Raw genomic sequence first — 27,643 nt, 5'->3', positions numbered from 1 at the left:
AACATATTGTAGCATGAACAAATCTTTTCACCACAAATATACAGCATATAGTTACTTGTGTGAATCCAATATTACACACTGATTTTCACAGTATTTTAGATGGGAGCAAAACAAATGTTATAAAACAGTGCCCAAACTATGCACTTGTACTGCACAATTGGAGATTTTAAAGAGCCCATATTATGGGTTTTTGAAAATGCCCTTTCATGTAGTGTGTAACACAGCTCCAAGTGAAGTGAAATATCCAGCTAAGGCTTAAATCTGTAAGTGTACAGTGTTTAAAACTATTGATTTATCTATAAAAGAGTCGACTCATAGTGCTTCAAATGAGTCGTCTTGATAACGAGTCATTAGGTGTTTCGTGATGACGCGACTACGAAAAAAAAGTAGTTGCGCGCGCAAACCCGGGAGATTTGCGGCCCTGATCACTAACACAGAAAAAAGACACACAGACGCTGGTCGAATGAAGTCACGCTGTAGAGATGGATATTATTGACAGTCTACCCAAAAGATGAAAGCTCAGCATTATAGCCCAGCCTTGAGCAGTTCGAGTGCTTGTAGAAACTACATACTTACAAAGAAGACTTCATCGGCCGTTTGTTAAAGGAAGGATCAGTAAAGACTGTCAGAACATGGATCAGTGCATCATGGATCGTTTTTTTCCTCCATTTCACAAGTGTAAGTACGTGCGATTAAAATTGTTGCCTTGTGTACTCTAGCTTGCAAATTATGTATTTAGTTGTGTTTTGTTACTTATAACCGCATGTACTGTATCAGGTTATCTCTTTATATTCTCATATCTCGTGTAAAGCCATGTTGAAAATGCGACGTGTGCCGCTTTGTTTACGGATTGTCAGCTGTTCCTACACGCATGCAACGGTCAAGTTTCAAAATAGTTCAGCTCAGGTTTGAGGTGAGGTGTCTAAATTGCACCCAGCAAGCTGAACTGGCGCTCTAGGCGCGTGTGTGTGTTGTGTCATCTGTGGAGGAGGGTAACGTGTGTGTGTGTGTGTGTGTTGTGTCCTCTGAGGAAGAGGGTAAGTGTGTGTGTGTGTGTTTGTGTGTGTGCGTGCGTGTGTGTGTGTGTGTGAACAGAGCAGGTAGAGTGTGACAAGCTAGGAGATCTCCTCGCCAGTTCTTGGAGTTTTTGCTCAGTAAAATAGTTAGTTGTCTGTATTTTTAAGTCCATCGTCTGTTTTTACATTCACCCACTGGCAGCCAAAATCCACGCCTTACACTATGAAGCGTGTGTGCATTGTGACTACTTTTACATTGTTGATTAGCTGCTGGGCATTTCACTTTGTCTCGCGCTGAAGGCTTTCAGTGTCGACCAATCGCAGCAGGCTGTCATCGCTCCAATCAGCGCAGATTAGCTTCGCGCTGAGGAGGGGTTTGGGAACAAATGAATCACTGAACAATTCATATGGGAGTCGCTGGGATAATTAGGTAAAAATAAATGCAGATTATAAGACCATGAAAGTGTGTTTTTTTTGTGTGTGTTTTCTTGCATGCATATTAGACTGTTGTTGGCGACCCTTACAACCAAAATATGACCCTATTTCATGTATAATAGGGCCTCTTTAAGAGTTGCAGTAAAAATAGAAAAGAACAGTAAAATTAAGCTTATTATTGTTTTCATTGCACTTTTATTATGTGTTTACTAATTCCTGTTGTTACTAACACTCGCAAAGCACGGGAGGTACGCTGCAGGTGTAATCCTCACAACCTTGGTTCAATACATGTATCTGCTATTTCACAACTCTCTCTCTCCGTGGGCCTCTGGAATTGTCAATCTGCTGTTAACAAGGCAGATTTTATTACCTCCATAGCTTCTCATTCTGACTATAATCTCATGGCTCTAACTGAGACCTGGCTGAAACCGGAGGACACTGCTACACATGCAGCTCTTTCTACTAATTTCTCTTTTTCCCACACTCCTCTTCAGACAGGGAGAGGGGGTGGGACTGGACTACTGATTTCCAAAGAATGGAAATTCACTCAGAGACCGTCCCTGCCAAAAATCAGCTCCTTTGAATTCCATGCAGTCACATTAGATGAACTGGATGTTGGTGCTAGGTGACTTCAACATTCACATTGAAAGACCTCAAGCTGCTGACTTCAAGACTCTGCTTGCCTCTTTTGACCTCAAAAGAGCACCTACTTCTGCTACTCACAAATCAGGTAATCAGCTAGACCTTATTTACACTCGACATTGCTTCGCTGATCAAACACTAGTAACTCCACTACAAACATAGGATCATTTCTTTCTGTCTCTCAACATTCACATTTTTCCTGAGCCGCCACACACTCCAACACTAGTTGCCTTTCGCAGAAACCTACGCTCTCTCTCACCCAATAGGCTATCCACCATTGTTTCAGACTCTCTTCCTCCATCTTGCAAACTCTCTGCACTTGATACGAACAGTGCCACTGATACACTCTGCTCCACACTAGCATCATGTCTAGACAGACTATGTCCTCTTACATCGAGGCCAGCCCGTGTCAGTCCTCCTGCACCCTGGCTCTCTGATGTTCTCCGTGAGCATTGCTCAAAACTTCTGGCTGCAGAGAGAATTTGGCGAAAAACAAAAAATCCTGAACAGCTCATAACATACCAAACTCTTCTGTCCTCTTTCTCAGCTGAGGCTACTTCTGCAAAGCAGACATACTTCCGTCAGAAAATCAACAGTGCCACCAATCCTCGATTACTTTTTAAAACATTTTCCTCCTTCCTCTATCCTCCTCCTCCACCAGCATCCTCCACACTCACTACTGATGACTTTGCTACATTCTTTTGCACCAAAACTGCAAAAATCCGTGCTCAATTTGCTGCACCTACAACAAACACGCAAGATACACCACCAACACCACACACCCTCACCTCTTTTTCTCAGCTCTCTGAGTCTTAGGTGTCCAAACTCGTGCTATCTAGCCATGCAATCACCTGTCCGCTTGATCCCATTCCTTCTCATCTCTTGCAAGCCATTTCTCCTGCAGTCATACCAACACTGACTCACATAATTAACACATCTCTTGACTCTGTTTTGTTCCCCAATTCATTTAAGCAGGCTAGGGTAACCCCACTGCTAAAGAAACCCAACCTGGATCAAACGCTACTTGAAAACTACAGACCGGTATCCCTGCTTCCATTCATGGCCAAGATTCTGGAGAAAGTTGTGTTCAATCAAGTCCTGGACTTTCTTACTCAAAACAACCTCAAGGACAACAAGCAATCTGGCTTTAAGAAAGGCCACTCAACTGAGACTGCCCTGCTCTCGGTCGTGGAGGATCTCAGACTGGCTAAAGCACTCTAAATCATCAGTCCTCATCTTGCTGGATTTATCAGCTGCTTTTGACACTGTAAACCACCAGATCCTGCTATCTACGCTTGAGTCACTGGGCGTTGCAGGCACTGTTATTCATTGGCTCAGATCTTACCTCTCTGACAGGTCATTCAGGGTGTCTTGGAGGGGAGAGGTGTCCAACCTACAGCATCTAAACACGGGTACCTCAGGGCTCTTTTCTTGGGCCACTTCTCTTCTTTATCTACACGACATCTTTAGGACCAGTCATCTAGAAACATGGATTTTCCTACCACTGCTATGCTTATGATACCCAGCTTTACCTTTCTTTTCACCCTGATGATCCCTCGGTTCCAGCTCGCATCTCAGCCTGCCTGTCAGACATTTCACACTGGATGAAAGATCATCTTCTTCAGCTCAACCTTGCGAAAACGGAAATGCTTGAAGTTTCTGCCAACCCGACTCTACAGCATAACTTTTCAATCCAGATGGATGGGGCAACCATTACTGCATCCAAAATGGTAAAAAGCCTTGGAGTAACGATTGATGACCAACTGAACTTCTCTGACCACATTTCTAGAACTGCTCGATCTTGCAGGTTCGCACATTATAACATCAGAAAGGTCCGACCCTTCCTATCTGAACATGCAGCTCAACTCATTTTTCAAGCTGTTGTTCTCTCCAAACTTGATTATTGCAACTCTCTACTAGCTGGGCTTCCAGCTAACTCTATCAAACCTCTTCAGCTGCTTCAGAACGCAGCAGCACGAGTGGTCTTTGATGAACCCAAAAGAGCACATGTCACTCCGCTACTCACCCGTTTGCACTGGCTGCCAGTTGCTGCTCGCATCAAATTCAAAGCTCTGATGTTTGCTTACAAAGCGACCTCTGGCTTTGGTCCTTCTTATCTGCTCTCACTTCTGCAGATTTATGTGCCCTCCAGAAACTTGCATTCTGTGAATGAACATTGCCTCGTGGTTCCATCCCTAAGAGGGAAGAAATCACTTTCCCGAACTCTCGCATTCAATCTGCCCAGTTGGTGGAATGAACTCCCTAACTGCATCAGAACGGCAGAGTCACTTGCTGTCTTCAAGAAACGACTAAAAACTCAACTACATTACTAATGCTTTGCTTCTTAGACTTTACACAACTGAAACTTGCCTACAGCACTTATTCACTGTTACTCTTATAGTTGTGTGAATTGCTTACTTGTCCTCATTTGTAAGTCGCTTTGGATAAAAGCGTCTGCTAAATGACTAAATGTAAATTTAAATCACTGAAACATATTCAAATTGTAACAGATAGTGTATCCTTGGTAGTTTAATTCAGTTCAATTACTTTTTATATAGCACTTTTTACAATGCATATTGTTTCAATGCAGCTTTACAGAGAAAGAAAAAAAACAGAATATGTAACAGTGTATGGTATTGTAGAACAAGCAAGTCTGTTAAAGCAATGATAACGGAATTAAGCAGACACTACTGTATAAAGTAGATTTTTTCTAACATAAAGCATTTACTGTATTTGAAAAAGGAAGTTATATGTGGCAATAAAAATGCAGCTATAATAGACAATACAAATGTTCTATTATACCTCTGGTCCCTTCAGAATCTAGGATTTCCTTTCCTTGTCCATCAGTCAGGATTAGTGGTTCCTCTTGCCCTAGGGCATCTTTGACTTTACTGACAATTCCCGGAACAGGACCCTCAAAGTAGTTATGTTAGTTGTGTACTGATAGCAGGTAAGTCTGTTATATATATTTATAAATAGTTTTTCTAGGGTTTAATTAAAATGGTTTTAAATACTACAATGCTTACATTTTGCTGTGATGTGGCATAAACAATTTGTTACCTTTGGAAGGATTTTGGTATAGCAGCTCTTAGAACTGCAGAAGAACCAGCTGCAGAGTCTACAGATACACTGACTGGACGGTGAAAGGCAAATCGAGTAGACAGTGGTTTAAGTGCTGCATTAGGACTAGGTGAACCCTCTGAGCTGATGCTCTCGCCATGGACCTCATAATGGCTCCTTGTACTGAGGTCAATAAAACTGAAGTGGCCATCAGGTGCAGCAAACAGAGCCACATTGGTGTCATCAGTATTATATAGACTTGTGCCATGGACCTTTAAGAGATGTTTTCAAAGTATACTGCATCTCAAACTTTCATTTTCTATTTTTTCTGAGTACTTTAACAACAGATAATTGTCACTCGGTTTAATTTTTGATTCTACAAGTTTGGTTTGCTGCATTTTATTCTGATCTCAAAACAAACTTTAAATAATGACACTAATTTTCCATTTTTCTTTTCTGCGCTCGCAGTTGGGCCCTACCATTGCCGCCAGAGGGGTGTGGAGTTCTGGATTAGTGTGCAAACCTAGCAGACCTACACTGCGTTCTTTTCAGAAGAGCTCATCCCTGTGCCCTAAACCCTTCAAATGGTTTACCCTCCGGAGTGATCAATTCGAAGGGATGAAGGGTGTAAGGAACCAAATAAGCTTGTCTTTGGAACACACTTCTGCATAATCTAACAAGACAATATAGAGGTTTGTCACGCTCTTTGATGCTGAAGCCGATAATTCATGCCTGGGATGAACAATCTGCATGCTGCACTTTTATTTATTTATTTTACTATGTATATTTATTGACTGTGTATGTTTGTATATATTTATAATTTTTATTTATTTTATTTATTATATTTTATTTTATTTATAACTAAAAAATATTACACTACTTGCCTAGAAAATACTATACTTACATTTATTTGTAAGGTCAAACTCCAGTTGTCTTTCTGTGACAACTTCCCTGCGTTTTACTAATTTTAACATAGAAAGTTGTCAACCTTTACACATTAAAAATAAATAATGTAACAAATAATAACAACAACAACAAAAACTACATTATTTTAAAGCGTTTTTATGGAGAGGGGATTAATTTGTTTCTATTTGCAGCTAACTTTAAAAATGGATTTGTCATGAGTACTGAAGGATAAGCATTTTATTAAGCTTTGTTAGTAAGTACGTAGTAAATATAGACATGAAAGAGCTTTAGAATCAGAAAGAGCTTTATTGCCAGGTATGTTCACACATACTAGGAATTTGTTTTCGTGACAGAGCTTCTACAGTGCAACAGCATTACAGAGACAGGACAAAAAACAGATAATAAATATATTTAAAAAAATTGAAGTAGTGAGTGCAAATATACAAATTGACAAGTGTATGTACGTGTTTATTACTATATACAACTTTATATGTGCAGCTGTTATGTGCAAATTGGCATGTAAAGTGTGTTGTTAAATAAGTGTATATGTGTATAAAAGTGTATGGCAAGTAGTGATGTTGGTTCCACAATTATTATCATCAAGTGTTCATGAGATGGATTGCCTGAGGGAAGAAACTGTTTCTGTGTCGGGCTGTTCTGGTGCGCAGTGCTCTGTAGCGTCGACCAGAAGGTAAAAGTTCAAAGAGGCAGTGTGCTGGGTGTGAGGGGTCCAGAGTGATTTTGGCAGCCCTTCTGCTCGCTCTGGATAAGTACAGTTCTTGGGGAGTAGGAAGGGTTGTACCAGTGATTCGCTCAGCAGTCCGAACTATTCGCCGTAGTCTTTGGAGATCGTATTTTGTAGCTGAGCTAAACCAGACAGTTATTGATGTGCAGATGACTGATTCAATGATGGAGGTGTAGAACTGTTTCAGCAGCTCCTTTGGGAGGTTAAACTTCCTCAGCTGACGAAGAAAGTACAGCCTCTGTTGAGCTTTTTTGACAATGGAGTCAATGTGAGTGTCCCACTTCAGGTCCTGAGAGATGGTGGTGCCCAGGAACCTGAATGACTCCACTGCTGCCACAATGCTGTCCATGATGCTTAGTGGGGGGAGAGCAGGGGGGTTTCTCCTGAAGTCCACTATCATCTCCACTGTTTTGAGCGTGTTGAGCTCCAGGTTGTTGTGGCTACACCAGACAGCCAACTCCTTAACCTCCTGTCTGTAAGCAGACTCGTCACCGTCCTGAATGAGGCCGATAAGTGTGGTGTCGTCTGCAAACTTCAAGAGCTTCACAGAGGAGTCTTTTGATGTGCAGTCATTCGTGTACAGGGAGAAGAGCAGTGGGGAGAGGACACACCCCTGGGGGGCGCCAGTGCTGATTGTGCGGATACTAGATGAGAATTTTCCCAGCTTCACCAGCTGCTGCCTGTCCGTTAGGAAGCTGTTGATCCACTGACAGACAGAGGTGGGCACAGAGAGCTGAGTTAATTTGGGCAGGAGAAGTTTTGGGATGATAGTGTTAAACGCCGAGCTGAAGTCAACAAACAAGATCCTCACATAGGTCCCTGGTCTGTCTAGGTGTTGCAGAGCATAATGCAGTCCCATATTTACTGCATCATCCACAGACCTGTTTGCTCTGTAGGCAAACTGAAGAGAGTCCAGTGAGGGTTCAGTGATGTCCTTCAGGTGGGCCAGCATCAGTTTTTCAAAGGACTTCATGACCACAGATGTTAGTGCCACTGGTCTGTAGTCATTTAGTCCTGTAAGTTTGGGTTTCTTTGGGATGGGGATGATGGTAGAGCGTTTGAGGCAGGAGGGCACTTCACACAGCTCCAGTGATCTGTTGAAGATCAGGGTAAAGATGGGGGCCAGTTGGTCAGCACAGGATTTTAAACAGGCTGGTGTTATAAAATCTGGGCCTGGTGCTTTTTTCCTCTTCTGTTTCCGAAAGACCTGGCGCACCTCGTCTTCGTTAAACTGTAGGGCAGGTATGAGGGAGGCGGGGGGTGGTGGAGGTGTTAATGGTGGCGTGAAGAGCAGTTCAGAGTGGGTGTGGGGGGTTTTCTCAAACCGGCAGTAAAACTCATTCAGGTCGTTTGCAAGTCGTTCATTGTCTACAGTGCTGGGGGATGGTGTCTTGTAGTTTGTGATGTTTTTCAGACTTTTCCACACAGATGCTGAGTCGCTGGAAGAGAACTGACTCCTTAGTTTCTCAGAATAGTTCCTTTTTGCGACTCTGATCTCCTTTTCCAGTGTGTATTTGGCCTGCTTATACAAGGCCCTATCCCCATTCCTGTAAGCAACCTCCTTGGCCTGACGTAGCTGTCTGATTTTTACAGTGAACCATGGTTTGTCATTGTTGTATGTGAGTTGAGTCCTGGTAGGAATGCACACGTCTTCACAGAAACTGATATAAGATGTTACAGTCTCTGTGAGCTCATCCAGATCGTTTGCAGCAGCTTCAAAAACACTCCAGTCAGTGAGGTCGAAACAGGCTTGTAGATCCCGCTCTGTTTCGTTAGTCCATCTTTTCACAGATCTTAATACAGGTTTGGCTGTTTTCAGTTTCTGCCTGTAGGTTGGAATGAGATGAATCAAACAATGGTCAGAGTGTCCCAAAGCTGCTCGTTGGACGGAGCGGTATGCATCCTTTATTGTGGTATAGCAGTGATCCAGAATATTGCTGTCTCTTGTGGGACATGTAACATGCTGTCTATATTTTGGCAGTTCACGGGACAGTTTTGCTTTGTTAAAATCCCCGAGAATGATTAAAGCAGAGTCCGGGTGTTGTTGCTCTAACACCGTGATCTGATCAGCTAGTTTCTGTATTGCCAGACTCGCGTGCGCGAGCGGAGGAATGTAAACACTGACGAGGATAAACGAGCAGAACTCGCGCGGGGAGTAAAAAGGCTTACAGTTAATAAACAGTGCTTCGAGATCTGGACAGCACATCTTCTTTAAAACTGTTACATCTGTACACCACCTTTCATTGATGTAAAAGCACGTCCCGCCACCGCGCGATTTCCGCGTTGATTCTTCGTCGCGATCCGCTCTGAACAGCTGATAGCCCGGTAGGTGAAGCGCGTTGTCCGGTATGGTGTTGTTCAGCCAGGTTTCCGTGAAACACAGAGCAGCTGAATGCAGAAAATCCCTGTTTGTCTGAGAGAGCAGAATGAGTTCATCTATTTTGTTGGGTAGAGAGCGGAGATTTGCTAGATGGATGCTAGGCAACACGGTCCGAAATCCGCGCTGTCTGAGTTTCACCAGCGCGCCTGCACGCTTTCCTCGTCTGCGCGCTTGGAAGCGTTTGAGTAGCACCGCGGCTCCGCCAACTACAATGTCCAACAGAACATCAGATAAATCCAGGAATGGAAAAATATTCGGTGGTGTATGTGCCCGAATGTCCAACAATTTGTCTCTGGTGAAACTAATTGTAGGAAAATGACTCGAGACAGGACAAACTAACAAAAACACAAACACTACTGCAGAGTACGACACGGAGGCTGCCATCGTCATCGGCGCCATCTGAAGGCTTTTGCTTTAAAGGGTTAGCTGCTATATTAGGTGCACAAAGTATAGAGAAATGTTACCGGATGCTAGCAGCATCCTGTTATTGGGTGGGGGTGATGGAGGATGACAAGATGTATGAGCTGTGTGTACGTGCTCTGAAACATCTGCCTTAAAAGGTGAACTGTGAAGAGAAGATACACAGATACTAGGAAGAGAAATATCTGGTTGCTGAATGGTCAACCTGTCAAGACAACACCATATAAGTCTATAGGGGTTAGGGTTAGAGAGTGTGTGAGAGACAGTATAAAAAGCCTGAATGAGAGTATAATACAGGAAGCTGATTTGCCATTATATCTCTCCTGCGCAGAACATGTATTCTCTAACTTCTTGCATTAAAAATAAAACTTCCTAATTTTCAACTCAGATCTCCGTCAATTTTTGAACATGCAATGGACCATTTGAGTCCTACAATTGGTGACCCGACGACGTGATTGACTGGAGACTGTCTAATAGATGGACGTTTGCTTCTGATGCCAAAACCTGAGGGCCCTCTCTATACAAAGGTAAGCAGAAACCTTTTACTTAAATTCTGCTTTTGAATATTCTAAATGGAATGGTTTTTGGCATCAGTAAATACAGTGTTCATGTGTTTGATAATGTTTTGACATGCAGGAAGTTATAAAATACGTAAATTAAACTACTTACCTGAAAATTGTGAATGAATATACATGAATGAGTTGTGAGAGAAAGAATAAAGAGAATTAGAGTGGATCACTAGGATCTAGGGGAAGTCCTTTTCTCTAAGGAGACACTTAGGGTAGTCCTTTTCCCTAAAAAGGCAAAACTAGTTGAAGAAATTTTGTCTTGACGAAGACAATTGACTCTTCAACAATCAGGATAGATAGTGTATGTAAAAGGCCTACATCTATCTAACGGAGAAGTCCTTTTTCCTGAGAAGGCAAAAAACTTGAAGATCCCTCTGGTCTTGACAAGGACTTGATATCTTCAAGACATTTCTCAAGGATAGCAGGTTTAGTGAATTGAGAAATAGGGAGAGTGTAGGGATAAAATAACATTAAAATAAAATGGAAGGAGAATTTGATAGAGAATGTGAGGAATATGATTGTCCTCCATTAAGACAACAATGGGATAAAATGGCAGATGTCTTATTGGCACAAACTGATCCAAAAGATAGGAAAAAACAAATAAAAGAACTGGGAGAATGTAAACGTGAAATGATTGAACATTATGGTACTGATTGTATGGACAATAAAGGGTCGCTGTTTCAGAAAGTGAGGCTAAAAGAGAGAAGAGCACAGGAAGCTGTTTTAAGACACAGAAAAGAGGAAGTAGGGCTGTTGCATAAGCGAGCCCATGCAAAGAAAAGAAACAGTTAGATGAAAATTTGAGAAGATGGTCTAGAGTTACACTCGCAGCATCTGTGCTGAAACCATAGAAAAGGGAAGTGACCGGTAAGGATGCTGAAACTAAACTGAGTAAGAAACAGGAAGCTGAAGCTGAGGTGAAAACTGAGATCTACAGTCACACCTACCACCCCCACCGTGCAGAAACTATACCCAGATCTCCCGCCCCCATACAACCCACCACAGCCTAACATGATAGGAAAACAGATGCCAATGTTTAATGTGAAAGGAGGTACTTTGAACTTAGATGAGATACAGGAAGGAGCAACAGGGGGAGAACAGCCTGAGAATGGGGAGGGTGAACAACAGAGTAGGATGAAAAATGAACCTGGGAATGACTTACGAAATGAAGTAATTAGCCAATGTTCTGCCATACAATTGGAGGTAAGGAGTCTATTAGAACAGCTTATCTCTGAAGAACAGAAAACAAGGGAACAGAGTAAAAATAGCAGAAGCTCTGCAGCCAGATCAGTTGTGGATATGGATGACAGTGATGACGACAGCCAGAGTAGTTTAGAAGGAGGGATTAGAAGAAGGAACATAGGGGAAAATAAGTTAGGACTGCAGGTCAGATTAGATGGGAAGTTGACTCTGAGAGAGGAAGAAGATAGAGAAGAAGATAGTGAAGATAATGAAAGGGACATCGGAGAAGATAAATGGCCAGTTTCTTCCACGCCTCAGACACAGTGGCCTAGGCGAAGCCAAAGATTAACAGAAAAAGCCCCCAAACCCACCCTAGTTACTATGGGAAGGGTGTGCAACATGCCTTTATTGGCAGGGCCTACAGGCAGCAGTTACCAGCCATGGTCACTAACAGATCTTGAGACCCTGGTAAAAAAGCTACCAGCCATAACAGAAAGAGGTGGTAGACGGGTGAACAAGTTGTTCGCCTTATTACATGGTCAGATACTATCAGTAGGGGACTTGAGACAAATAATGAGTCGAGTCCTGTCAGGACATCAGATTGTGGCATGGAACAGAGGGCTGGCACCACAAGTTTGGGAAACAGTGCCCCATTGGTGCAAGGGGGAGGCCAGTCTCCTCTGTGTCAGGCTATAAGGGACAAGTTTCCCACCCCTGATACCATGTTTGAGAATTTGAAATTTAAACACAAGGATGGGGAAAATGGTGCAGCCTATATAAATCGATGTTGCCAAGAATGGGAAGAGGCATGTGATGAAAACCCAATGTCTAACCCTGTCACTAACAGAATTTTCAGGGCTGCTGTACTGCAAGGAGCTCCAGCTGGTGTGACCCAAGCCATGGAACAATCTCCTGAGGTACCTGGCAGTGATGATACTAAATGGAAAAGGTATGCAGTACATTTCATAGACAAAGCGGTAGAGAGAGCAGACAAAGAAGGGGGTGAACTATTAAAATTACAAAAAGAGTTGTTGAAGCTGCAATCTGAGAAAGAAAAAAAACAGTAAAGAATAAAGGTTCAAAACAGATGACAGTTCAAACGGCCCAGCCTCCCCCACAAACAAATGAGGGTAGTTATGAGGGCACCCCCCAATATCCTCCAAGTCAATCACAATGGAGTAGAGGGAGGGGAGGAGCTAGGGGTCGAGGAACAGTCAGGCTAGATGGCTTCTACAGGTGTGGAGGTAACGGTCATTGGGCCAATACTTGCCCAAACAATAATAATAGCTGTTACCTATGTGGACACCCTGGGCACATGGCCAGAAACTGCCACAACGGGCAAGGAGGCCAACCACCTCAATTTCAAAATAGGGGGCGGGGAATGCAGAGAGGTAGAGGACAACCCCAAAGGGGAGGGTGGGGTAATAGGCCAGTGCCGCCGAACCAACCCAGTTTCCAGCAACCACTGACTCAACAGTGGGTTGGAACAGAGGATGGTTATTATGCATGAAGGTCCCCACAGAGAGCCCAAGAGAGGGCTATAGCCGAGCCCCTCTTGACCATCACTGTCAACGATAGTGACATTGAGGCCTTAGTAGATACAGGAGCCACTTATTCCACCGTTACTGATGGTGTTGACAGACGACAATTATTATCAAAACATGTAGAAGTTATGGGTTTCTCTGGGGATACTGAAAGATGGCCACTGACTAAACCACTTCCTGTCGCCATTGCAGGGCAACAACTCACACACTCTTTTCTCTACTCCACTAATTCGCCAGTTCCCCTACTGGGTAGAGATTTAGATAGATGATTTAGCTTCAACTTTATTGTCATTACACATGTACAAGTACAAGGCAACGAAATGCAGTTTAGGTCTAACCAGCAGTGCAATAGCAGCAAGTGGAGGATACAGGTATAAGTTATAAAGTGCAGTTATAGAAAAACTATGGTGATATTTGCAGATGGATGTACTATGAACATTATATACAGGTTGTATTAGCTATGAACAGATTTACAATAAATGAATATATGTACAGGATACTATTAATAGCAGAAGTGTGCAGATAGATAAACATAATTACAAATGTCCATGTGCAGTGGGTATGTCCAGTTCAAATAAGTGAATCAGTGCAATGAATATGTGCTTATATAACTTTATATGTGCAAATGTTAAATAGTGCAGTGATTGTGAGGAGTATAAGTTAGAGGAGTGTGGGGGGGTATTGGGGGGGGGGGGGGGGGGGGGGGGCAAAAGAGTCATTGAGGGGCAGAGTTCAAAAGGAAGACAGCTCAGGGGAAAAAGTTGTTCCTCAGTCTGCTGGTTTTTGTCCGGGGGAGCCTGAAGCGCCTGCCGGAAGGCAGGAGAGAAAACAGTCTGTGAGCAGGGTGAGAGGTGTCCTTAAAAATACTGCGTGCTCGGCGCAGACAGTGTTTCTTCTCGATGTCCTCTATGGCTGGCAGTGTAGTCCCTGTGATGCGTTGGGCAGTTTTCACCACCCGCTGCAGTGCCTTACGCTCAGCAACAGAGCAGCTTCCATACCAGACTGTGACGCAGTTGGTCAGGATGCTTTCTATTGTGCATCGGTAGAAGTTCACCAAGTCGGCTGATGAAAGCTGGTTTTTCTTTAGTTGCCTCAAGAAGAATAGGCGCTGGTGAGCCTTCTTGACCAGGCTGGAGGTGTTGGTGGTCCAGGAAAGGTCCTTTGAGATGTGGGTCCCCAGGAACCTGAAGGATGAGACAGGCTCAACGGCCATCCCATTAATGTGGATGAGATCATGCGAGCCTGTTCGTCCCTTCCTGAAGTCCAAAATGAGCTCCTTGGTCTTGCTGGTGTTAAGGAGCAGATTATTGTCGGTTATTGTGGATTTTTGTCAGATTTATTGTCAGATTTATTGATAAAAGCTGGAGCTAGTATACTCTGCACCCCTGAAGGAGTAATTGTTTCCTTCCCCACTGGGCAGACGGGTAATTGCTCACTACAAGGTGGAATGGGACATAATCAGTGGTTACTTGCACCGTCCCCCACCCCAGACAATTGTGTAGACATTTACTGGGCTCTGCTATCTCCATCGCAGACAGGAGCCTATTCACTCTTCCAAGAATGGAAAGCGTGGATATATACATTAGATATTTTCATTCCTCCCCCTGATGATTTACACTGCACACTGTTCTATGACAGACAGGAAGACGATGTGTATCAGGAGGCCTTCATAGATATTGAAGGGTCACAGTGGAGCCTAAAAAGCACAGGTCTGTTGATAGGGAAAGAAGGTGTGGTGGCTCCAATCTGCTTAACAGAGGAACAAGAAACATGGTACAATATGAGGCAGACTGCTGCCCCACATGTATCACTGGCATTGCACCCCACACATGAGGCTAGGGAACTAGGCTCAATGACAAAGAGACTACTAACTGTCACTGACTGGGAGCCCACAGACAACGCACAGTTGTATTACTCCCCATCAGCAGACAGTTACAAAGTAGTGAGGGAAACCCTTGACCTGGGCACTCTGGAACACAAATGGATTTCCAGGTGTCATGGCAGAGATAAATCTGATGGGGAGGGGGCAGAAGAATTAATTAACTCCATGCCACAAGAATTATGGTCAAAAGGACCCACTGACGTGGGATACTGTAATATAACACCTGTCACTTTTAACATCTCTGACGGCCCACCAACATGGGTCCCACAGTACAGAAATAGACCAGAAGCCGTAGCTGGCATCAAGCCAACGATTGAGGGTCTACTTAACTCTGGAGTTTTGACTCCCCACCAGTCACAATGGAACACACCTATATTTCCAGTCCCTAAACAGGGAGGCAAGTATAGGATGGTACATGACCTCAGAGAAATCAACAGTAGAGTAACTACCCCAATAGTTGCTATCCCTAACCGATACACTGCCCTTTCCATGGTAAACGTATCGCACCAATGGTTCTCCTGCATAGACATGGCAAATGCATTTTTCTGCATACCAATTTCAGAGGAATGTACAGATTGTTTGGCCTTCACTTTTCAAGGAACCCAATATTCTTACAATAGACTACCACAAGGGTTCATCTTGAGCCCGGGCATTTTTAATCAGGTCTTGAAACAACAATTACAGGACTGTCAGTTACCAGAGGGAGTGGTGACAGTGATGTATGTTGATGATATCTTGATAGCTGCACCTTCGCCAGAGTCATGTTTAAAGGCCACTAAGACTGTCTTGAGGAAACTGTGGGAGGCAGGGTTGAAAGTCAGCAGAGACAAGTTACAGGTTTGTAGACAAACGGCTACCTTTTTAGGAAGAGTGGTAGGAGTAAGTGGAAAGGGGGTATTACCAACACATAAAAAGGACATACTAACATACCCAAAGCCACTCACTGTGAAAGACATGCTTTCTTTCCTAGGTCTGACAGGGTTTAGCAGACATTTCGTCCCACAATATGTGGCTCTGACCAGTCCTCTTAGGGGCATGGTTAAACAATGTGGTATGAGAAACTTGATGACAAAATTGGATTGGACAATGGAGGCTGAGGAAGCATTCCAGAAAATAAAAACAGAATTGGCTCACTGTAGTAACTTATGTTCTCCAGACTATAAAGTGCCATTTCAATTAGACGTATCAGAAACAATCACAAGCGCGCATGGGGTTTTGTATCAACGACAATCAAGTAACAGAAGAATTTTGTTGTACGTCAGTGTACTTCTAGACCAGGTAGAAGCTAGACAACCACCATGTGCCAGATTTGCTGCAGGTCTAGCTAAGATAATACAGAAAACATCACACATCGTCATGGGCCATCAGTTGTTGATCAGGACCTCTCATTCAGTGGTCAGTTTTGTTAACTCAAGTTCATTCACCTTCTCTGCCCTACGGCAGAGAAGAATGCTAAAAATTTTGACAGCTGCAAATATCACCTACAGCCACAATGGGATCAACATGGCTGACCTTATGACTGATGGGGACCATCATGATTGTGCACCATTGACAGACAGATTATCGATAGCTAGGGAGGGTCTGACAGCCTCCCCACTTCCTGATTTGCTGTGGTTCAATTACAGGGTGACCAATTTGTCACAATACAAGCTGAACCCCTAATTGGCAAACAATCTGCACAAAAAGCAGAACTATTGGCCCTAATTAATGCATTGAGACACTCAAAAGGACAGGCTGTCAACATCTACTCTGATTCTGCATATGCAGTGTCCACAGCCCACGTGGAGCTGCCTGTGTAGATCAGATGTGGATTTACAACTTCTTCTGGCCGGCCTATTACTCATGAGAAAGAAGCAAGAGAGCTCTCTGAGGCCATAATGTTGCCAAACAAAGTGGCTATTATCAAGTGCACTGGTCATTCTCAAGGAACTGACCTAATATCAAAAGGGAATGAAGCAGCAGACTTGGCGGCAAAACGTGCCTCAGGCTACCTAAATGGTCAGTTTGTGGTCACATCTGAGCCAGACGTGACATCCCTCCTACCAGAATTCTCAAGAGAATTCTTATCTGAGCAGCAAGACATGGCTGCTCCTGAAGAAAAGTCTGTGTGGAAAAACAAAGGGGCAATCAGACACGAGGATGGCCTTTAGACAGCACCTAATGGTAGAGCTTTGCTCCCAGCATCAGTCCCAAGCGTGTTGAAAGAAGCCCACACATATGCACATTGTGGTGATAAGCAAATGTCGCGAGCATTGCAATCATGGTGGCATCCTTTTATGCCACACCTAATTTCTGGGTACATAACGACATGTGACATCTGTCAGATGCACAATGTCAAACCAACTATGAAACCATCTCAGGGATCGTTCCCATTGACAAATGGCCCTGGGGATGAAGTTATAATTGATTTCACTGACATGATTGAAAAGGTAAATGGTAAACGATACTTGCTTGTTATGATTGATGCATATACTGGATGGCCAGAGGCCTTCCCAGTGGGCAAGGAAGACAGCACTGCTGTCATTAAATGTCTAATAAACCATTACATCCCACGTCATGGTTTTCCGAGCCGGGTCAGATCTGACAACGGCTCACACTTGAAAAATGAACATCTGGCTGATGTGGAAAAGGCATTGGGTTTAGTACACCATTTCGGGGCAGTCTATCACCCACAGTCACAAGGTAAGGTTGAGCGGTTGAATCTAACATTGAAAAACAAATTGGCTAAAATCTGTGCACAGACTAAATTGACATGGCTGGCTGCTCTTCCACTGGCTTTGATGTCAGTAAGGAGCTCTGTGAGTAGGGCAACAGGATACACGCCCTTCAAACTGTTGACTGGTCGCCAATTTCCTGGCCCACTGACCCCACTACAATTGGAACCAGTACAACCATTATCACACAAAATTTACTATGACAAATTGACTGCTCTAATTGAATCTTTTGACAAAATGTTACCAACTGATTTTAGGGGACACGAATATCCAGCACCACTACCTGACCGAACTTGGGACTGGGTGAGATTGAGAATCTACAGGCGTAAATGGAAAGAGCCTCGCTGGTCTGCTCCAATTAAGGTAATTGCACGCACCTCTCACTGTGTTCGTCTTGCAGGAAAAGGTGACACTTGGTACCATCTGAGCCAGTGCTGTCCGACGGACCCACCGTCCAGATCATTGGACGACACCAGAGTGGACCTTGCTTCGCAGGTCCAAGAGAGGGAGGATACCACAGGAGGTGCAGGAGGGAGTGAGGGTACCACAAAAGGAGTTGACACACAAACATGTACACACGATAACAATTTTCATCCATCACAAAGTAACCTACAAACTTTGCAGGTGGTCCATAAAACTGGGGATTTATTCAAAGCCCCTAAAGGAGAAGCTGTAGCCCATTGTGTCAGTGCAGATTGTGCATTTGGAGTGGGCATAGCAAAAAAATTCAGAGAAAAATATGGGGTTGACAAGGTAAAGGCCCAGAGAAAAATGAAAGGTGACTGTGCTATAACTCACGAGGCAGACAGAATAGTTTTCCACCTGATCACAAAAACGTTTGCCAGAGACCTACCCACATATGAGGACTTTGAGAGCAGTCTAATCTGCATGAGAACGTGGTGTGACAAATTACACATCACCAGATTGTCAATACCCCAGCTGGGGTGTGGTTTGGACAAGTTGGAATTCTATAGAGTTCTCCACATTATTGAAAAGACATTTAAAGGCCAGAATATAACCATTTCAGATTATACATTAGAATAAGTTTACTGTGCTTGCTATTTTTATTGTAGCTTTGATATTGATTATATATTATTTGCTGTTAACACAATAACACTGTGAAAAATAATATAAAGTGAGGACCAGAATTGAATAATAAGAAAAACCAGCATCAATAAAACATGAGGGTCAAGTTGTGGGAAAACTGGAAACTATTGGGGATAGTGGGGATATTAACACTGATAATAGTGGGGACAATTCTAGGAGTAGGAAAAAGTCACAACAGGAATGAAACCTCAACTGTAAAACCAACCAGATTAAAAAGATCCCTAGGGGAAGAAAACAGGTGTTCCAAGTATTATGGAGGGCTGTCCATAGAATATGTAAAGGGAGAGACAACATCTTACACATTTGATCTATGTCAGGTAATTGACTGTGGGGGACACAATAGTTTGTGGCGAGGATATGACGTATATGTTTGTTTTGATCAGACTATGAATGCATGGTGTAACACAATGGGTAAGGCAGATAATAGTTGGTGTAGAGGGTGGGATCAAGTAGTGGGGTACACAGGGAAATGGACGCCAAACCCAACATGGTTAGGGAATTTTAAAAACGAGAGGAGAAAACTGAAAATACAAAGGGATTATAGTCCTACCCAGAACCCTATTACTATGTCCATAGAGGAGTGGACAGGATACCCCCTAGATGAGACCCATTATGCTGGAAAAAACAATCCGCCTAAGTTTCTCCATATACTATTAGGAGTCGAGATATCAGGAACTGACCCCCTGGGAATCATAGAGGTTGAGTTTTTAGACAGGGTCAATGTTATAGATAGAAACAAGACAACGACTATAGGACCCCCAATCAGAGATCATAGTAGAGAAATTAGAGGTCGAAGGGTTGTAATACAAATGGATTATACCAAATTAACCCCTGAAGATATACTAGAGAAAGCCAAAGGATATGGGGAAACTAATTTGTGGTTAGAATGGATGATTTCCACAGCGAAACAAACAGGAATGACAGATTGTGTTGCATGTGCAAAAGCTAGACCAACCCTTAGAATAGAACCAGCCCAATTGATAATAAATGATCCGGTGGGATATGGGTGTTTGATAAATTTGACTAGGCAGTATCGACCAAAAGGATGTGACACTGGTGGAAATATTTCCACCAATAAATAACCAGACAAAAACAGGCCCATTTTCTGCAGACCCAGGAAATTTCACCTGTTTTAATTTTACTCCCACCGGAACAGTGCTAGTCAGGATAGGGCATATTAACCCCTTGTGGTGCAAACAGATTATCAACAATGCAGGGGATATAATAGGACCTTGGGCGCGGGGAGGACTATATTATTACTGTGGAGGGAAAAGATTGTTTGTAAGAATAAAAGGGAAAACTACGGAAGGTATATGTGCAATGGTTAGGTTGGTAGCACCAGTAACACTGATTGGCAAGAGACGAGAGGGAAGGGGTGAAAGTATAGCTGGAAGAAGAAAAAGGGACGCAAGGTTCGACTTAACTACAAATTCCCCGACCTATATAGATTCAATAGGGGTGTCGAGAGGAGTCCCTGATGAATACAAACTAGTAGACCAAATTGCTGCCGGGTTCGAGAATATCCCAATAATTTCAGCCCTATTCCCGGTCACCCCAAGTAAAAATGTGGATAGAATAAATTATGTGCACTATAATGTGATGAGATTGGCAAATTTAACAAGAGACGCCGTAGAAGGATTATCGGAACAGTTGGCTCCAACCTCATTAATGGCAATACAAAACAGAATAGCATTAGATATGCTCCTAGCGGAAAAGGGGGGCACTTGTATTTTCTTCCAGGATTTTTGTTGCTCGTTCATTCCCAATAATACTGCCCCAGACGGATCAGCAACGAGGGCTTTAGAAGGATTAAAAACCCTTTCTAAAACAATGGCAGAACACTCTGGTGTAAATAACCCATTTGATGATTGGCTGACCGGTGTGTTTGGAAAATATAAAACCATGTTTACATCAATTTTGATCTCTATAGCTACATTTGTGGCCATAATAATGACCTGTGGATGCTGTTGCATCCCGTGTATCAGAACATTGTGTAACAGGGTGATAATAGCAGCAATTGAAAAGAAAGATGGAGCTCCACCCCCTTACACAATGCCTCTGCTGGTATCTCCTGGAAATAATGATGAGGAGGAAGAGGAGGAGGAATATGACTTATAAATGTTGTTTTTTCCCAATAACTGAGCTTCTTTGTAGATGCTGATTCATCACAAGTTATGTGTTTTTTAGATATTGATGTTTGAGAAATTTGCTGTTTGAAAATGTGTTAAGCTTTAAATTTTGATTATTGAAATGTTTTAAGTCTAAATAATTTCAGTGTGATTGACTCAGCTGACATGTTGTGGTTGCCCAAACGTCAATTAGAGGACCGACTGGGTGCCTTTCCCCACAGGGGTTTTCGGCCCAGTCCAGCCTGAGCACACTGGTTTATAGGGAATTTATAGGGACCATCATTTTTTGACTGTTATGATTGTGTTTATTGCTTTTAATTTTCCTAATGGTCTGATATGATGTGTCAGGTGAACATGTGGTTGCTGCCCATGAGCCAACTAGGGGGCCGCTTGGGTGTCTTTCCTCACAGAGGTTTTCGACCCAAGCTCATCTGGACATATTGGACCAAGAATAATGAGATTTTTTAAGTGTTATTAAAGTGGTGTGGCCTCTTTTCAGAGGCCAAGAGAGGGATTGAAGGATAAGCATTTTATTAAGCTTTGTTAGTAAGTACGTAGTAAATAAAGACATGAAGGCTTTTGCTTTAAAGGGTTAGCTGCTATATTAGGTGCACAAAGTATAGAGAAATGTTACCGGATGTTAGCAGCATCCTGCTATTGGGTGGGGGTGATAGAGGATGACAAGATGTATGAGCTGTGTGTACGTGCTCTGAAACATCTGCCTTAAAAGGTGAACTGTTAAGAGAAGATACACAGATACTAGGAAGAGGAATATCTGGTTGCTGAATGGTCAACCTGTCAAGACAACACCATATAAGTCTATAGGGGTTAGGGTTAGAGAGTGTGTGAGAGACAGTATAAAAAGCCTAAATGAGAGTATAATACAGGAAGCTGATTTGCCATTATATCTCTCCTGCGTATTCTCTAACTTCTTGCATTCAAAATAAAACTTCTTAATTTTCAACTCAGATCTCCGTCAATTTTGGAACATGCAATGGACCACTTGAGTCCTACAGTACTCTTTCTGTTCTTTTTATTTTATCATAATATAGCATTATAGCTCAAAATTAAATAGCTCAGAAATCAACATGCTTTCAAAGTTTGCTTCCTGATCGGAGTGAGTTCGTTTGGGGAACCCATATATACAAAAAAAATGTCCCATAGCTGTTTTGCAACAGCTTTGGCTGACTGGTTAGGGCAAGGAAAAGCATGTGCCATCTTTTCCAAGAATGTCCACTGATTTGTTTCTGCTGTCCTCAGCTGACCAAAAATCAACGCACACAAGCTCCAAAGGCTCAGATGTAACAATATTTTCAGGAGGAGCCCTAGCCTCTGGTTTCAGAGATTTGCCATAGACACACCTCTCGCAGAATTTGACGTAAACTCTCACATCAAGTTTATGCCAAAAAAAGTGCTGTCTCACCAGATACATTGTCCTCTGTGGACCTTGATAGCCTGCATCATCGTGCACAGCTCTTAACACTGTCCCCACCAACGATTTAGGAACTACATACTGAAATGACTTTTTCTTTAATACAACCTCCCTTGCTACTCTATAAAGCACCCCAGCTGTCATCTCAAACTTTATCCAGGATCTAAGTAGCCTTCTCACTTCTGTTGGTTCCTGCTTACATTCACGGCTAGATGACTTCTTACCCTTCTCCACAAACGAAATCACTCTGGCCAATACACTGTCAGTCTGCTGCATCTCTGCCAGCTCTTTATGGGACAAACTCATTGATCCTGTCTAATTGGTGGCCATAATTTGCTGAATCAACTAAGGTAGCAAAAGGTCACAATGTGGTGTAACTGTGTCAAATCTTTTTGGCTCCATAACAGCAGACACTTCCAATGCTGAACATTCACCTGTCAACCTACTCTGATGACAGGGGGTTGACAGCCAGCGGGCCAGGAGTTGATTCAATACCAAGCTCAGTACCAGAAACAAAAGGATGCAGACCATCTGAAAACATCCTGCACCCGTTCTCCATGGACTGCCGATGCTTCTTTCAAAAGGGAAGCTTCACAAATGGCTCCCTACTAAGAGCATCAGCTACAACATTCCTCAAACCAGGTATGTACCAAATACTGAACTGATACGGAGCCAACCTGGCACCCACCAGTGCTCACAAGCATCCAATTTCGGTTTTGTTAGTATATATGTAAGCGGGTTATTATCGGTCCAGACTGTAAAGGGGCGTCCTCTCAACCAGTGACTAAATTTGTCGCATATAGCCCACTTCAATGCAAAAAATCCAGCCGATGTGCTGGGTATTTTGAATGAGCAAAGGAAAGTGACTTACTGGCAAAACAAACTGGTCTTGCGACTTCCCCATTTTCCGGAACTTGCAAAAGCACAGTTCCCAGGCCACTACTGGAAGCATCAACTAATACCAGAAACGGGCTGTTAAAATCTGGGTGAGCCAACAAAACACAATCGATTAAGGTCTGTTTGAACTGGCTAAATGTCCGTCTACAATCATCAGTCCAATCATCTGCAGTAAGCGTTCTCTTCCAGACAATCTTCCCCTTACCCTTTCTGCATTTAACTGAAACAGCAGTCAACTGAAACAGAGGCCTCGCAATCACTGAACACTGCTCTATAAACTGCTGATAATACACTACCATCCCAAGAAAATAACATATACAATATACAATAACATAGTTGGTGCCCCAGTCTTATAATCCATGAGATCCGACTTAGTCATTTCTGTAATCACTTTTATTTTTATCTGGATCTGAAGCCACACCTGCCTCACTGACTAGGTGACCAAGGAACCAAAGATCTTCGCATAAAGTGACATTTCTTTGGTGCAAATTTCAAATTATGCGTTTTCAGACACTCTAAAACCAACTCTAATCTCTTTAATCCCAACTCTTCGTTCGGAGAAAAAACAAGCACATCATCCATATAACAAAGAAAGAAATTTTGATCTCGAAAATTTTCGAGCATCATTCGCATAAACGTTGCTGGACTATTACAAAGTCCCAGAGGAAGACAGTTATACTCATAAAACCCAAAAGGAGATGTAAAAGCAGTGTACTTCCTGTCTTCCTCATGTACTTCAACATTGTAATACCCAGATGTCAAGTCCAAAGTGGAGAAAAAAACATTCCCACCCAGTGCAGCTAAAGCATCGGCGTGATGTGACAGCGGATGTGCATCTTTAATAGTTAGAGCATTGAGGCACCTAAAATCAGTCCAGAGTCTTAAATCTCCATTCCTCTTCCAAACAATAACAAGCGGGGAGGCATAATCACTACACGACTTCCAAATAATTTCCCTGTCTTCCATCTCATTCAAAGCTTGCCTAAGCTTGTCGTACTGATTAGGTGGAAGCCTCCTACACGGTAGTCGGAATGGTCGCTCATCACTCATTCATCATCTTATTCGATGTACATAACCCTTTGCTTTACCACAATCGAGTCTGTGCTTCGAAAAGATACACTTGTACCGTACAATCAGATCAATGACTTTTGCCTTCCATTCTGTAGACAACTGACAGGAACTTAGATCAATGTCTGCAAGACATTAGACCCAATGCAGTTAACTTTTCTCCAAACTCACAGTCTTCCTCGGTCACATTGATATCTGATAAACTGTTGGCACTTGAATTGTCATGCCACTTTGCTTAATTAACATTTTACCCCACTGGGTATGACAACACTTCCTTATTAACTGTCAATCTATCCCCAAAATCCTCCAACGCCAAACAAGAATAAATGTCAGCCAACTTTGCATTACGTCTCAAAGTAATAGGAACAGTAGAGGGGTTAATTACCTTATCAGGTACCCATCCATCTGCCCACAATGTTGCCACTATACAGCCAATCAGGACATTTCTAGGTCTTGAGCGGCTCTGCATGCATCCGCAATAATCGCACTACCCACTGACAGGTTTTTCAATTCAGTAAGTTTAGCCCACACTAAATGCTCCCGCAAAGGCTCAAGTGTTACTGACCTCTTCAGTTTAACTGTCCTAACCTTGTCTGGAACACTCGATCCCTTCCATCTCTCGATGCTTGAAAGCAACTGAATTAGCTTGTTATGGTCTGAATTGTTGCTCGCGTCAAATGACAACTCTTCAACCATATTTCCTTTTTGCTTCAACTCACTGATCAGATATTTTATCACATTACTGCCCACAATGAGATCATCAATTTGGCCATCTACAATTAAAGTTGGAACCAGAACCGTACATCCACAAACAGTCATGTTTATGTCAACCAGACTACTTGGTTGTGTTTTCAATCCTCCACAGCCAACTAGTACTACATCAGATGGGGTGACCGAACCATCAGATGTCATCAAAACTACCCCAGCTTCCTGTAATTTAGACAAAGCCACAGGACTCAAAGTACAGGCCATTAAGGCACGATCAATCATACCTTGAACAGTCAGTGTGTTCTCCAAGACAACATCCATATAGAACAAGTCGTCATGCATTGATAGTTCATGTGTATTTTGAATTATTACAGTCTCGTTTTGATCAGTATCCTCCCGGACAGCAGAATAATTATTCCAGATCCACATCATCAATTAACTGGGGAATTTTATCAGGCCCTGCATCCCTCCCCACTGTATGCGGGCCACCTAGTTTCGCTGCTGACCAGAAGGATATGTTGTCGACTGTGATTTGACTAGCCCAACTGCATTCGGTGTGATTTAGGGCATAGTATATAAAACATAGCCCATCTGCTCGACAATGGTAAGAGGTAAGGATGGGCATTTTTGACCATTCTTCATTTCGATAATCCACAGGTTTGGCAAACGATTAATCAGGGGTGGAGCTTAAGCAAGCGGCTGGGGTGTATGTGCATCATAGCGACAATTAAATAACATTCAATTTAATATATATATATATATATATATATATATATATATATATATATATATATATATATATATATATATATGTGTGTGTGTGTGTGTGTTTTTTTTTTTTTTAAAGCCCTGTTAAAAATGGTGTTAATAAAACTATGACAGGATTCAGAAAACAATTAAATCAAAGCTGCTGGGTTATTAAAAATCACCATCAATATTGGTTAACACAGTAAACATTTAAAGAAGTGTGAGCAGTGGCGTATTTAGGCATGCGAAAAAAACGAGCCCCAGTAAAAGCTTTGAGATACGATTTACTTTCTGCAAGTGTATTAATTTAAATGAGTAATTCCCGAATAAAGACATTAGAGGCCATTCACATTTGCCGTATTTTGCATGAGCAAGTTTGTTATTCTCCATGTGCAATTGAAACAACTGTGGTGAAATCAAACTAAAATCGTGTGCAGAAAATATATAAATCAGTGTAAAACCTATGAATGGTGAAAAAACATATTTGTAATTGTGTATCCGGGTCTCCACTTTTGCCATGGCCTCTTTTGGTTTTAACAAACTTATCCTTCAGGTTTTTCCAAACCTTTTAACAAAAACTTTCTCCTTTCCCACGGCTGTTGCAATTTATAGCCAAGAATTATTGATCATTAGGTTATCTTTATGATCACGGATAATAAAGATGTCTGTCCAGTCGTACTATTTCAGACAATATCTCTTCAAAGTGTTTCAAATTCAACTCAAATCAAACGCAGCGCCGCGCGCACTGTTCGCTCGACTCTTAAAAAATGCTGTGCACACCGCCAGCTGAAATCATGCGCGCAGAAAACCAATCCCGCGCGCCTCATGCGCTGCTCCAGCTGCTCTGGAGTAACTTATGCAGAGGTGTCAGCACGCAGCGAGCTTTGCAAGTCGACAAAACTAAAGGTTAATATGATGATGATCTTATTTTGACTATAAGGCTATGAAGCAGAAAGGAGAGATGATGAATCAGGGAGGTAAGACTTAATAACATTACTTCTCAGCCATGAATCGGGTCTAAGACAACTACATGTAACGATATGTAACGATAATTACATAAAAGATATTTTTTGTATTCTATAGAATTGTCTTTAATATTCAAGCAAAAGATTTCTTAAGAGATCTTAGCATATCACTTCAGTTGTGTCTTTACATTTCTTCCAGTTAGGGTACATGTAGGATTGATTTCTGTTATTATATATTTAGAATAATATTTGTATAATATTAGTAATAATAATTATTATTATTATTTATTTCTAAGTACATTTCTAAAAGTAGGTGGTTCGCCCAGGATATGTGCCATTTAAACTAGAACCGCCACTGACGTGAGGCATGTAGGTTTTCTCGATGATCCATCTAATCTGTTTTTAAAACTATAACCTACGTTTTTCTAAATTGTAGACAACAACAATAAAAAAAACACGATACTCTGCATTTCAGTTATTTTATTCAACTGACATTTTTACCAAAACAATATTTTACTTCAGCATCACAACAACAGATGTGGATCAAAAAAGTTTTTTTTTTTTTTTTTTTTGTAAAAGGTTCACAAAAATAAAGTTTCACCAAAAATTAACCAAACGACTGTTAAGTAGCAAATAGCCTAACTAAAATTAGAAGCTAGTATAATTTGGCTGCGTAAACTTAAAGAGCCCATATTATACATGAAATAGGGTCATATTTAGGTTGTAAGGGTCTCCAACAACAGTCTAAAATGCATGCAAGGTCAAACAACACTTTCATGGTCTTATCTGCATTTATTTTTACCTAATTATCCCAGCGACTCCCATATGAATCGTTCAGCGATTCATTTGTTCCCAAACCCCTTCTCAGCGCGAAGCTAATCTGCGCTGATTGGACCGATGACTGCCTGCTGCGATTGTTCGACGACACTGACAGGCTTCAGCGCGAGACAGAGTGCTAATCAACAATATAAAAGTAGTCACAGTGCATACACGCTTAATAGTGGATTTTGGCTGCTAGTGGGTGAATGTAAATACAGACGATGGACTAGAAATACTGACCACTAACTATTTTATTGAGCAAAAAGTCAAAGAACT

At 42.3% G+C, this 27,643-nt stretch overlaps 1 pseudogene; it reads left to right on the top strand.

The window, feature by feature from the left end:
- Nucleotides 1-11,754: 11,754 nt before the first annotated feature.
- On the top strand, nt 11,755-19,108 carry LOC130230551 (uncharacterized; annotated as a pseudogene).
- Nucleotides 19,109-27,643: the final 8,535 nt, after the last annotated feature.

This window comes from Danio aesculapii, chromosome 6 (genome assembly GCF_903798145.1).
Source record: "Danio aesculapii chromosome 6, fDanAes4.1, whole genome shotgun sequence".
NCBI lineage: Eukaryota > Metazoa > Chordata > Actinopteri > Cypriniformes > Danionidae > Danio > Danio aesculapii.
Note: the sequence above shows the minus strand (reverse complement) of the source record. Positions and strands in the feature narration are given on the sequence as shown.